The sequence below is a fragment of the Cryptomeria japonica genome, chromosome 1 (genome assembly GCF_030272615.1).
Source record: "Cryptomeria japonica chromosome 1, Sugi_1.0, whole genome shotgun sequence".
NCBI lineage: Eukaryota > Viridiplantae > Streptophyta > Pinopsida > Cupressales > Cupressaceae > Cryptomeria > Cryptomeria japonica.
The window spans coordinates 537,769,136-537,780,830 of record NC_081405.1 but is presented as its reverse complement, the minus strand read 5'-3'; positions in this window follow the sequence as shown (position 1 = coordinate 537,780,830).

Below are 11,695 nucleotides of genomic sequence, written 5' to 3'. Positions count from 1 at the left end.
TTTCCAAAAACTCAAAAATATATTTTACACAACATTTTCAAGGAAGTTCTTTCCATCTACCACCCGCATACAATAACAATGAACCTCAACCTTTAAATTAGGTTCCAATGAAGGGAGCTTCTGAAATGTTCCTTTTTGTAAAAAACCCAGTTTTGCCCTAGAATCACAATTCCAAGTGAAACAAGAAATGGAATAGAGTTAATGATATCATTTCCCTGGTTGAGAACTTGCAAACATAATAGGAAATCATTGAAACATAATCCATAAAGTAGATTTTCACTATTAGAAACATTATTTTAAATCAAAAGCATAGATCCTTCCTACTAGGGTTAAGAACATTAACTTAATCATAAGATATATCTAATTTATTGATCGAATTCAACCATAGGAGAGTTAGGATAAGGGTGCATAGTAGGGTGCCTTAAACAATCCTCTACCATAGGCCCAAGAGCAAATATACCATCCCTCTTAGCCATCATGTGGCCTTTTGCCATCCATATGAGAGGGTATACCTAGTGAGGAATCCTATAGTCATTCCCCTCTTCTTGTCACACTTATTTTCCTCCATATGATTGGAGTTCCTTAATCCAATGGTCAACCATGGTAGAGGTTTGGAGGAACTACAATAGGGTGTTTGAAACATCCTTCCCTTCTAAGCCCAAGGGTGAGGCACTCCTTGCACCCCCTTGGCCTCATGGGACTATTTTTCACCACCATGAGGTGGTATGCTTAGAAGAGGACCTCATAACTATTTCCCCTCCTTGTATTCCCTTATTATCCTTATCATGGTTGATTGTATAATTTAAACAAATATGTAAAGAATTACACATTATTGATGTATTCTACATATAAAAGATCATATAATAATATCTTATTCCTAGATTGCATACACATTGCTCATAAGTAATTATAAATAAGATTCATCATGTTGTCCACCATAAGAATTATTACTTCATACCATATCACAATTATAATTATTAAACCTCGATATGCCTAAATATGGCTATTTATGTTAGATACGATCATGTTTGATGTCTTCTTTTATATCTACTCTAAACTCAAAAATTAGAATGGTGTTCAATGAATGAAATCCTCCTCTAATGTCCATCAAAAGACTTGTTTATATACCCCTCAAACATGCTTCTTTATCCAACAGGCACCTCCCTTGATACGATCGACCAACATTAATATAATAATTTTTTATTTTTTTTTATCCCATCTCCCGAAGGGAGCACTTAAAGCAAGGAAGTCAATCTCATAAACAATGTTCATTTGCATTATTTATGTCTTCTAAACATTAGGATGTGGGTCAGCCTTCTAATACAAAATCACTTCCTTATATTCTTTATTGTTGTCTTTATTAGAATTTGCCAAATAGTACCTTTTAACTTATTAATTTTTGCTTTTGTATGCTAATGTTTTAGTTATGAATTGTTGCATTTAAGCATGGCAATTAATGTAAGGGGTTGTTGTCTCGGGGAGATCAGTAGGCTTCTAGGGTTATAAGTCCCTTTCGATTCTCAGTAGGTGGAAGTTGTGGTGATTGACAAACGGTTAATGCCAAGCTACAATTGTGTGAGAACTGGACGAAAAACTTATATAGGGGGAAGCAGAGTACCCCGTTGTTCACGAGAGAACGTTTCTACAGTGTGCTTTACTTTTCCAGGCGAAGGTTCATGGTGGAGAAATCCAAGGAGGACCAAAACAACATTCTAGCGAGCAAAGGTGTTTAGAGCGATTGCAGAGCAGAGGTGAAGTAGAAACAGCAGCAGAGAAGCAGTGAGACTTGGAGTCCCCGTTCAAGGAGGGGGCCTAGGTCGTGTACTAGGTAAGTCGTCGCGGGCTCACAAGAGAGTTGGTGCACCAGGTTGAGTTTCGAAGGAGACAAGGTCTTTGTGGATCGAGAGTCTACGTGAGAAGCTACAACCAGGGGCGAGGTGCAGTGGTATATGTACCGGTGTTTCAAGAGTGGACGCAGATCCAGGGGCGGGAACTTGTAATCGAGTGCTTGGGAAGTACTCGGGGTAGTGACCAATGACATAGTTGGAATTGTTTGTACATCGGGCTAGGGGCCATTTCTTCATATCAGTAAAGCTATCTTATTGCCCCAACATTGTGTTCATTGTGTAAGGATTCTGCTGTGCAAGTTTGTACGTGTTGTGCAAGTGTGTGTGTGCAGGTTCTGAAACTTGGGAGTGCTTACAGGCATAGTCCAAGTTCTTGGAAGTGCTTGGATGTCACAGACAAGTACCTAAAAGATCGTCGATGCTACACGGGTAAATCTAGCCCCATGATAATTAATATATATATGTAACACAAATTGTTGTTCTTCTCTTCATACCAAATCACAATGCAATCACATCCCAGCCTTCACAATTCATCATGTCTTGGTTGACACAAGATTATAATTATTTAATCCAATGCCATATTTATATTTCTATCTCTTTTTGTTACATCAACAAACAAAGTCCACAACATGCACCTTTAATACATCTCAATTTATACTTTAAATATTTATTTATATTTGTCGTTCTCAAGTCAATTTATGTAAAGGTTGAATTGTATTGATTATCTATTAGAGCATTACTTATAGGACATGTTTTCATTCTAAACAATAGAATATTATACAAGAATTTCTCTTTAACATAATGTACAATTCTAGTTTAGGGTAAATAACGGATTTTGAGGAAACCTTTTCCCTTCACCACATAGTTAATGAAAATCTTAATTCAATCATTTAAATTCAAATAAATAACAAGTACCTTGAAAGTCTACAACTTGTTTTGTTGGGCAAAGTTGTTTATTGATAAAAATTTAATCAAAATAGTTCATCATGTAAAAGTTGACCAAGCATGTAATATTTAAAAGGAAAGGCATAAATTTAATCAAAATAGTTCTTAATGTAAAAGTTGACCAAGCATGTTATATTTAAAAGGAAAGGCATGCAGCCATGCTTTTATATAAAATTGTTCATAGTCCAACTAATGACCAAGCATGTTATATTTAAAAGGAAAGGCATGCAGCCATGCTTTTATATAAAATTGTTCATAGTCTAACTAATGACCAACTCACATCATCTTTGTCTTGTGAAACAAGTAAATAAAAGATGTCAAAAGAAGAAAGAAAAGAAAGGATATACAACAAATGGAACAAATGAATAACTTTATTTTAGAGTAGAAAATTTGCAATGACATTTCACAACTTTAACAAACATTTTGACAATAATTTCTTTACAAAATTGTTTATTTAAAAAAAAAATAGATCAACAATTTAAAAATAAAAAAGAACTAAAATAACTAGGCCAACTGCCCCTTCAATTATATTTGATCTTGTCATCATTAAAAACCTTATAATTTAAATTGCGCCTTTACTTGAAAACGACAAAACTGCTATAATTAGTGACGATGTGTGCCCATATTATACTTTTAAGGAAAAAAAATACTATCAACATAATGGTATTGTATACAAAAGCAAAAATGTTTTAGCTTGTCCAAACAAATGCTTTTTTATTTAAGAAATATGTGACAATATAAACATCCTTCGCTTGTAAACATCAGACACAAACTCTGACTTACAAGAGAAGAACAGTTTGGTCTCTCTAAAGAGAGACGGTACTTTTTTCTGAAATATACAATGTAAGCATATTATTAACAGCATTTCTTATTTTTTGGTATACGTAAATGCCTCTAAAGCTACATTTATAAGAATGAACATGTAACAAAAACATAGCAGGTTTAAAAAATTAATACTTTTCACACATGTTTAGGGCAATGTGCAAGAAAACAAATTTTACACCACTATCTTGGCTCAAATGTGCTGTTAAATCAAGGTCCTCTGGTGATTCTATTTTTTCCTCCTTATTTGCATGAACCATTTTTTACCTTCAATTTAAGAAAAAAACTCGAGATTGTATTGAAAGATCTCATTACACCACTTTCCTGTTGACACAAAAAGATTTATCACCAATGGTTCGCAGTCATGCCAGTTGTTTAAACTTCTGGTATATCAAATAAATCATCTTAAAATTTGCACTCTGGAAACAGTGAAAAAAATCTACTTAAGTAGATCGTCCACACAGTAGTTAGTCAAGTTACTATCCATTAAAACCGATAAAATTTATATGAACAATGTATTTATGTAAAGCCAAAATATGACACAGAAGGTTTTACAGCATTATGTTATCTTAACTAACTAATACTAGTAGAATGAGTAACAATACATGCTTTAGAAAAAATATGGAGATTAATGTGAACTACCAGTCAATTTTTTACATTAATCTGTAAGAACATTTCATATGAGAAGTCCACACTTAGTGCAATTAGAAATTATTGTTTTGAGCACGAATTTGAACTTAGATGCAGTAAAAAGCCTACTGCAGCAAGACCAATCTCTCAGAAAAGAAACATATCACCCTCGATATTATCATAAATTTACATGACAACCAATTCTTTTGCTGACTAATGTCACATCTGATTTACAAAATCTCAATCACTTGGAAAATGATGATAGCCTTTGGCAGGTAACACAGAATGATCCTCCCACGCTCCTGCACTTACATGCCATATAAGCCTGCAGCATAAAACACCTGGCAATCTTAGTTGGAAAATTACTTTAAAAATGTTCAGTGTTCAAATATTGTTTCTGTTTAAAAACACAAAAATAAATTGCAAAATATATTTCTCCAAAGACTTACAGAGTCAAAATAGTGGAAGTAAATAATCTAATTTTCAATAGTCAAAATTGGAAAGGCATTATAAATTTATACCTTTTCATTCTTTCTACCGTAAAGCGTGACCCGTTGTAGCAAACCACGCACAAAAAGACTATTATTATCGTATCTGTGAGAGTTAAGCAGCTCATGGTCCTATAACCATGTGACAGTTCTTGCAATGTGCATTTTACTCAAAAGTAATGTTACTAAACTTTTCTAGTACTGAAGCAATGAATCAAATTCCATCACAAACATTTCTAAAGTTGTCAAAATTACAACAATTTAACTTATAAACTATGAAGTGTGTTTCATTGATCTTAATTGATAACCAGAGTTGGATACTGAAAATATATCGCTCCCACCACTCAAGCATGTACAATCCAAAGGTCACATTATATAGGTAAATCTTCCTTTGGATCCATGTTCCAATATTGCCTAAATATGAACTCCGCATTGGTATTGAAATTTGTGACCTTCCACCTGAGTATACAACTTCAAAATGAAAGATCAGTGTTAACATTCTCAGAAGATGGTGTGGAACAGTAAATATGAAACAATATATTCATAAAGTCTTGCAGTCTCATCCAAGCATATTGCTGATAAAGCTTGCTAGTCAGAGAAATTCCATTGCTGCATATTCATAATAAAACTTATAAATCACAACCAGCCTAAAAACAAATCAAGGCTAGCACAATTCATTCAGGGTTATAATTTGGGTCATGAGTAGACAATCAGAAGGTTGGAGAAGTAAACATCCTCATAGATGTATAAGAGTTTGAAGCACTCATACCCTTCTACATCACCTCATTCATAAGATGGAATTTGGCATGGCCTTTGGATATATCAGGTGCAACTGCAGTGGCTGGGGTTGGGAGTGTTAAGGCAGAATTAGAAGTGGGTAGGAATGGAGGAGTGGAGATCAATGAATAATCAGCTAAATCTGCAACAAGCCAACAATTTCTGCATGTGGGCGTGGGCCTACTGAGAAATCCTTGCCAGCACCTTCATTTCTTGTAACTGTTAGCTCATTTTTCCTCGCTAGTTCAAAATAGGCCTTGAAAGACAGGTTTTTCACGTTGTTAAGAATGCTCTTGGATTTCATAATGGGTTGAAAGGTCCTCAGAGGTAAGTTACCATGTTAATGAATAAATTGTCTACGTTTCAGCGGCCTTACATACCTTCTATACATTGAAAAAGTGAGTTAGTGTTTGCACTTTGCAGAAATTGAAAAATGTAAAAAGATCTTTTTGTTTGAATAAAGCACGCTCACAAACAAGGAGCTTAGAGTTTGAAAAAGTCAAGCTTTTATTGATGAGTTTCTTTACGATTTTACTTTTGAAATCTAGGATCAAAAAGAAGATATTCATAGCGTGTTCTAGGGCAAGTTTTCAGAAGATGTCACGTTGCAGCCACTAAGAAGAGATTCGTGGCACATTGAAAGGAAGTTTAAAAGCGTTATTCCCCATTTTTGGTGTAGGAACAACAGTTGTTTCGTTGATCTTTGATCATATTGCAGAAATGAAGGAAAAAAGATAGCATGTTCAAGTCCTGCGTGTTCATTTTCTCAAACTTAAGTGACATCCAAGCCACCATGAAAACACAGTGAGAAGCTATTCAGTCATTTTGGTGGTAAGGGTTATTGTGAAAGACATCATGTATACTGCCTTGTGTTTGGGTTTATATGTGTAGTTTTACATTTCACTATTCAAGTAAGAAGAAAACAGTTCTGGATTTAAAGTTATAAGGAGCATTAATCAAGCTATTAATAGATTTTCTTTTGTTCACTTTTGATGCTTTTCATGCCATCAATAGCAAGATAATCCAAACAGCAGAAGGTAAGGCAAAGAATGGACAGTACAGTGGTGTGTATACATGCAATCTGGGCATAGGTTTGTGTTCACCAATAGAGGGCCCAGGTTTGCTTCTGATCACAATGCAAAGGATGTGGTAGAAGTGCATTATGAAAATTATTGGAAGACCTAGAAGAGTAGTTGAGATGTCATGTACAAAAGAAGAGGTCTGCACTCCTGAAGAGCAGCAACTGTGATAGTGGGATAATGTGAAATGGCAAAATTTTAAGTTTTGAGTTTGGGCATGTTAATGTCAAGACACTGAGACAAAGGAAGATTGCAAGGGGGTAGTCTTGTAATGAGAATAAGGGCATTAGTGAAGTTGAGTGCAACCCATGAACAAAGAATGAGTGATAGTCATACTGAAGGGTACTATCAAGGAGCAGTGGCTGGTAGGTTCCAAGGGATAGTTTGGGACCTAAAATCAATCCTAATTGCACCACTATGAGACGGTACACCATTAATTTTGAAATAAGGATTTTTCTTATTAAATTTGAGATAGTTGATTACAATTAATTATAATATAAATCTCTATAAGAATGTCAATAAATGCCTCTGCCAAACTTATAAAGATTGCTTCATATGATAAAACACAGCTAAGATAAAAAGACATGTTAACCCTGTTGATTGTAACTAGGTAGAATGCGGATTCCAATTGCCTTAAGGCAACATTGGAATCCGCCAAGGGCTGGGCCCTTCTCTCCCTTCTCACACGCCACTCTTAGGGTTGGGCCCTTCTTCTCCTACACACCACTCTTAGGGCTGGGCCCTCTCTCTCATGCCAACATAAAATAGGGCAGACCCTATCCTCACGCCACTTGATGTGGCTTTATAAAAACATGCTAAGGAATAATAATAAATAAAATAAAAGGTTATTTTATGCTAAGGCGACTTTAGAGGTTTATACCTAGAGGAAGATATATATATGAGTTCATCAAATGAAGTAAACACAATTCTTCATATCACACATAAAATGCGATCTGCTCTGCTCATAAATGTGATCTGCTCTCCTACACTTGGCGAATCTGCTCCTTGGTGAACTGCAAGAACATTTAGCTACATGCTGCTTCAGCCTATCGAAGTTATCTTCTGCTGGTGGATGTCTTGATCATCTACAACTAGGGCATCACTCTACATCACCTTGGCAACTTGCTGTTTGGACAGCAATCAGAGATAAGTGTTGTAATCAAAATATTGTATTTAAGGCATAATCAAATCTGAGGATCTTTCTTGCTGGGTTTTTCCTCCTAGGAGGTTTTCCCAGGGTACTTGTGTGTTGTGTGTTCATTTTGTTCATTTCTTAACTTCTACTTAATTCTGGAAATTCCTAAGTACTAACAGCAATTCATATCATCTGGAAATTAAGTTAAATTCCTATTTTCTGAGTATTGAATTAATCTAAAAGACTAAAATCAACAAACCCTACCATTGTCCTTAACCAAGAGACTAATCTGTACACAAATGGTAACTGCAGTGTTTAAATTGACAACAACAGTCTGTCTGGCCTCTTCAAATACTTCTTAAGTTTACAGCAGTGGCAACAATCATGCCTCACATTTCAGGACAGCATATGTCCCATCTTAACAACAATGTTTTATATTTATTATTAATCATTATGATTGGCAATATTTCCTATAATGTTATGACAGCAGTAATTATGCACATATTAATTGATCGCAGTACCAATAATGATGCTACTGAACACTTCAACAGTTAAGAATGATGCAAATTACAATGATGACAGAATGATACAGACCAGTGATCAAAAAAATTATGATTATTCTTAACCAATAAAGTGTTCGGTAGCATCATTATTGGTATTGTAATCAATTAATATGTGCATCATTACTGCTGTCACAACATTATAGGAAATATTGCTGATCCTAATGATTAATAATAAATATAAAACAGTGTTGTTAAAATGGGACATTTGATGTCCTGAAATGTGAGAAATGATTGTTGCCACTAATGTAAACTTAAGAACCATTTGATGTAATACCTTCCATGTCTGCTTCCTGTTATGTTTCTGTTGGACTTATGTTTGACTCTTTTTGTGATGTGTGGACATACTTATTTGCTCTGTTGACGGTTGTTTATGCACAACGATTCTATGTTTCAGGGCATGATGTTTATGATGATTCATACTATGAAGACATATTGACGGTATTAGGATTTATTTATTACATTTCCTAATGGTTTTGATATGATGATGATGTATTATTCTTATGGTGTACTAACTTATGTTCCAGGTGATCCCAATCGAAGATTGATTATGATTACTGACACTTCTGTATACCATGTTAAATATATAGATATGTACAAGGCATCAACTCCACCTGGCTCTGCAGGTCTGAGCGTGCCTATATTCCCCGATGGTGGTTCACATGGAGATAGCACTAAGGCCCAATTGTACCTAACCCTAACCATCGTCCCAAAATAGGGCGATTACCTTTGGTTCTTGAGTCTACCTTCTCGAGTTGCCATAGAGGCGATGTCTGGTTACCTATGTCAGCGATCCTTGGTTATGTGATTTTGGTGAATTAATCATGATTATTATTATTCATTATGTTATATTTTATTACTAATATTTATGCCATTAATGTTATTATTAATGATATTTATGATCCTTATTTTTATTATTATTATTAGTATTGTCTTCTTTGGTGATATTATTATTATTGTTATTATCTCATGGTGCATTTATGTAGGTGGGAAATATAAACATATAAATGAATTAATGTAAATATATATTGAGAGAGTTAATTTGGTGGGTTTAAATTAATAAAGTATTTATTAAATAAACTATCTTTGTTTACGTTTTTTGGTTATTTTGGTTGGTTGAATTGGTTTTTTTTCCGGACATGTTTTTGGGAGCCTTTTGTTATGGGAGTTTTGGGGAGAATGGTGTGTGGAGATTTTGGCAACTTTTTGCTTGGATTTTTGGGAGAGTTTTGATTGGGATTGGATTGCTTTTCGGCTGGAAGTGACGTTCTTGGAGATTGCGTGGATTGCTTGGAAGTGCAGGTTTCAATTCTTCTTTTGTTCTTCAAATTTCTAGGTAGGAGCCTCTTCTTTCTTGTTTTTCCTTTGAATCTCTTACGTTGGTATTCCAGGGTTGCTATGATTATTGAACATTATGGAAATTATGTCTTCATTGCTGGGTCAGTTTGTGTTAATGCATGGTAGCTTATGCAAGATAAGATCTTCCTAACCTTCCTTGTTTTGTTATTTATCTACATGCTTCATGTTTGATTTATATTGCATATGATTATCGGATTGTACAAACATTGCTTATCATTATGCTATCGGGCTAACAACCCGATAGCATATTAATGTCAATTGTTAATTGGCATTAATATGCTACAATTGACATTAATATGCTATCGGGGTATTAACCCGATAGCATATTAAATGCTATAAGTTATCGGGTTAAATTCGCCGATACATACTTGCTATCGGGTGCATAAACATTGGCACCGATTCACATCTATTATCGGGCTTATTTATATTGGGCATATTTGTTATCGGGTTTAATGAATACACCGCTTCATTTGGCATTAACATTGGTTAACAAATGCACCGGTTGGATTATATACATCATGCACTTTAAATCATCGGTGTTTATATGAACTGATTCATTATATTGATCAGTCATTATATTATGATATTACAATATGCTATTGGGGGTTTTTGAACTGATAATCAGCATTGTGTTAATGGTATAATTGTAAAGGCACCGATCAATGGGTGCATTGATCGGTCATGCCTACCGGTCAATACACCAATTGACCGGTTGCCTAAATGATATATATGCCAATTGAATTCATTTGGAGGAGACAGAGAAAATATTAAATGATCTCTCTCCTTCAAACCTGCAGATAAAAATCAGAATTATTAGACATTGACATAATTCCTCATATCCATATATAGCATTCATAGTTCATAACTTGTTCTTTAATTGAAATTGAAATAACTTTACATGGTATCAGAGCCAAGGTAATCGAACCTAAGGCTATTCAATTTTGATAAAATTCAAGGACTAAGTTACAAACTACATCACATTTCCATAATGGCCAACGCTATCAGATTCGAAGATAGACTCGGAGGTAGCGAAGATTTTTCAGCTTGGAAGTTTAGAATCAAAATGATTTTGAGAGAAAACAAAGTTGATTCATATGTCCAAACTGAAAGTACACAACCAGAAGATGAAACCGAGAAATCCACATGGATCGAGGGAAATGATAAGGCTATTAAAATAATAGTGGATGGGGTAAGAAATAATATAATGCCCATCATTAGAAAGCAGGAGACGGCTTATAAAATGTTCAAGGCACTTGAAAGGACATTTGAGATATCAAATGCAAGTCGTTCTCTGGCATTAAAACGAGAGATCAACCATATCAGTATGAACAAAGGGGAGACAATTAACTCCTACTTCATGAGGATATCAAGCCTAAGAGATGACCTAGCTTCCCTTGGATACGACATCCAAAGCAAAGAGTTAACACTCATTGCTCTAGATGGATTGCCTAGTGGATGGAACACATTCGTCCAAGGCATCAGTGCTAGGTCCAAATATCCTAAGTTTGAAAGACTAAGAGATGACTGTCTACAAGAAGAATCCAGATTGAACAAGGTAGGAATAAAACAGAAGAATATAGATGAAGACTTGCAAGTCCTAAATACAAACATCAATAAGAAGTACAAAAAGAAGCAATTCAAGAAAAGAAAAGCTAAACAAGGCAAGAACACTTCTAAGAGAGACCTATCACATGTTCAATGTTATAGGTGTGACAAATTCGGACACTATGTTGCAAATTGTCCGGAGAAAGGGAAGCAAGCCACATTTGCAAAAGTGAGGAAATCTAGAAGAGAAAATGACTCCGAGAACTATGTCCTCTACTCAGCACTTACAAGCCATGCTTCAAACAAGTCTAACTCATGGGTGATCGGCAGTGGTTCATCCAAACACATCACCGGCTTTAGAGAAATACTAGACTCCATGATAGAGAAAGATGATGAGGAAGTAACCATCGGAGACGATTCTTCACATCCAGTCAGAGGAATTGGAACCTACACCATCAAACTGAAGACAGGCATGTCACTACGACTTGAAGAAGTACTATATGTTCCA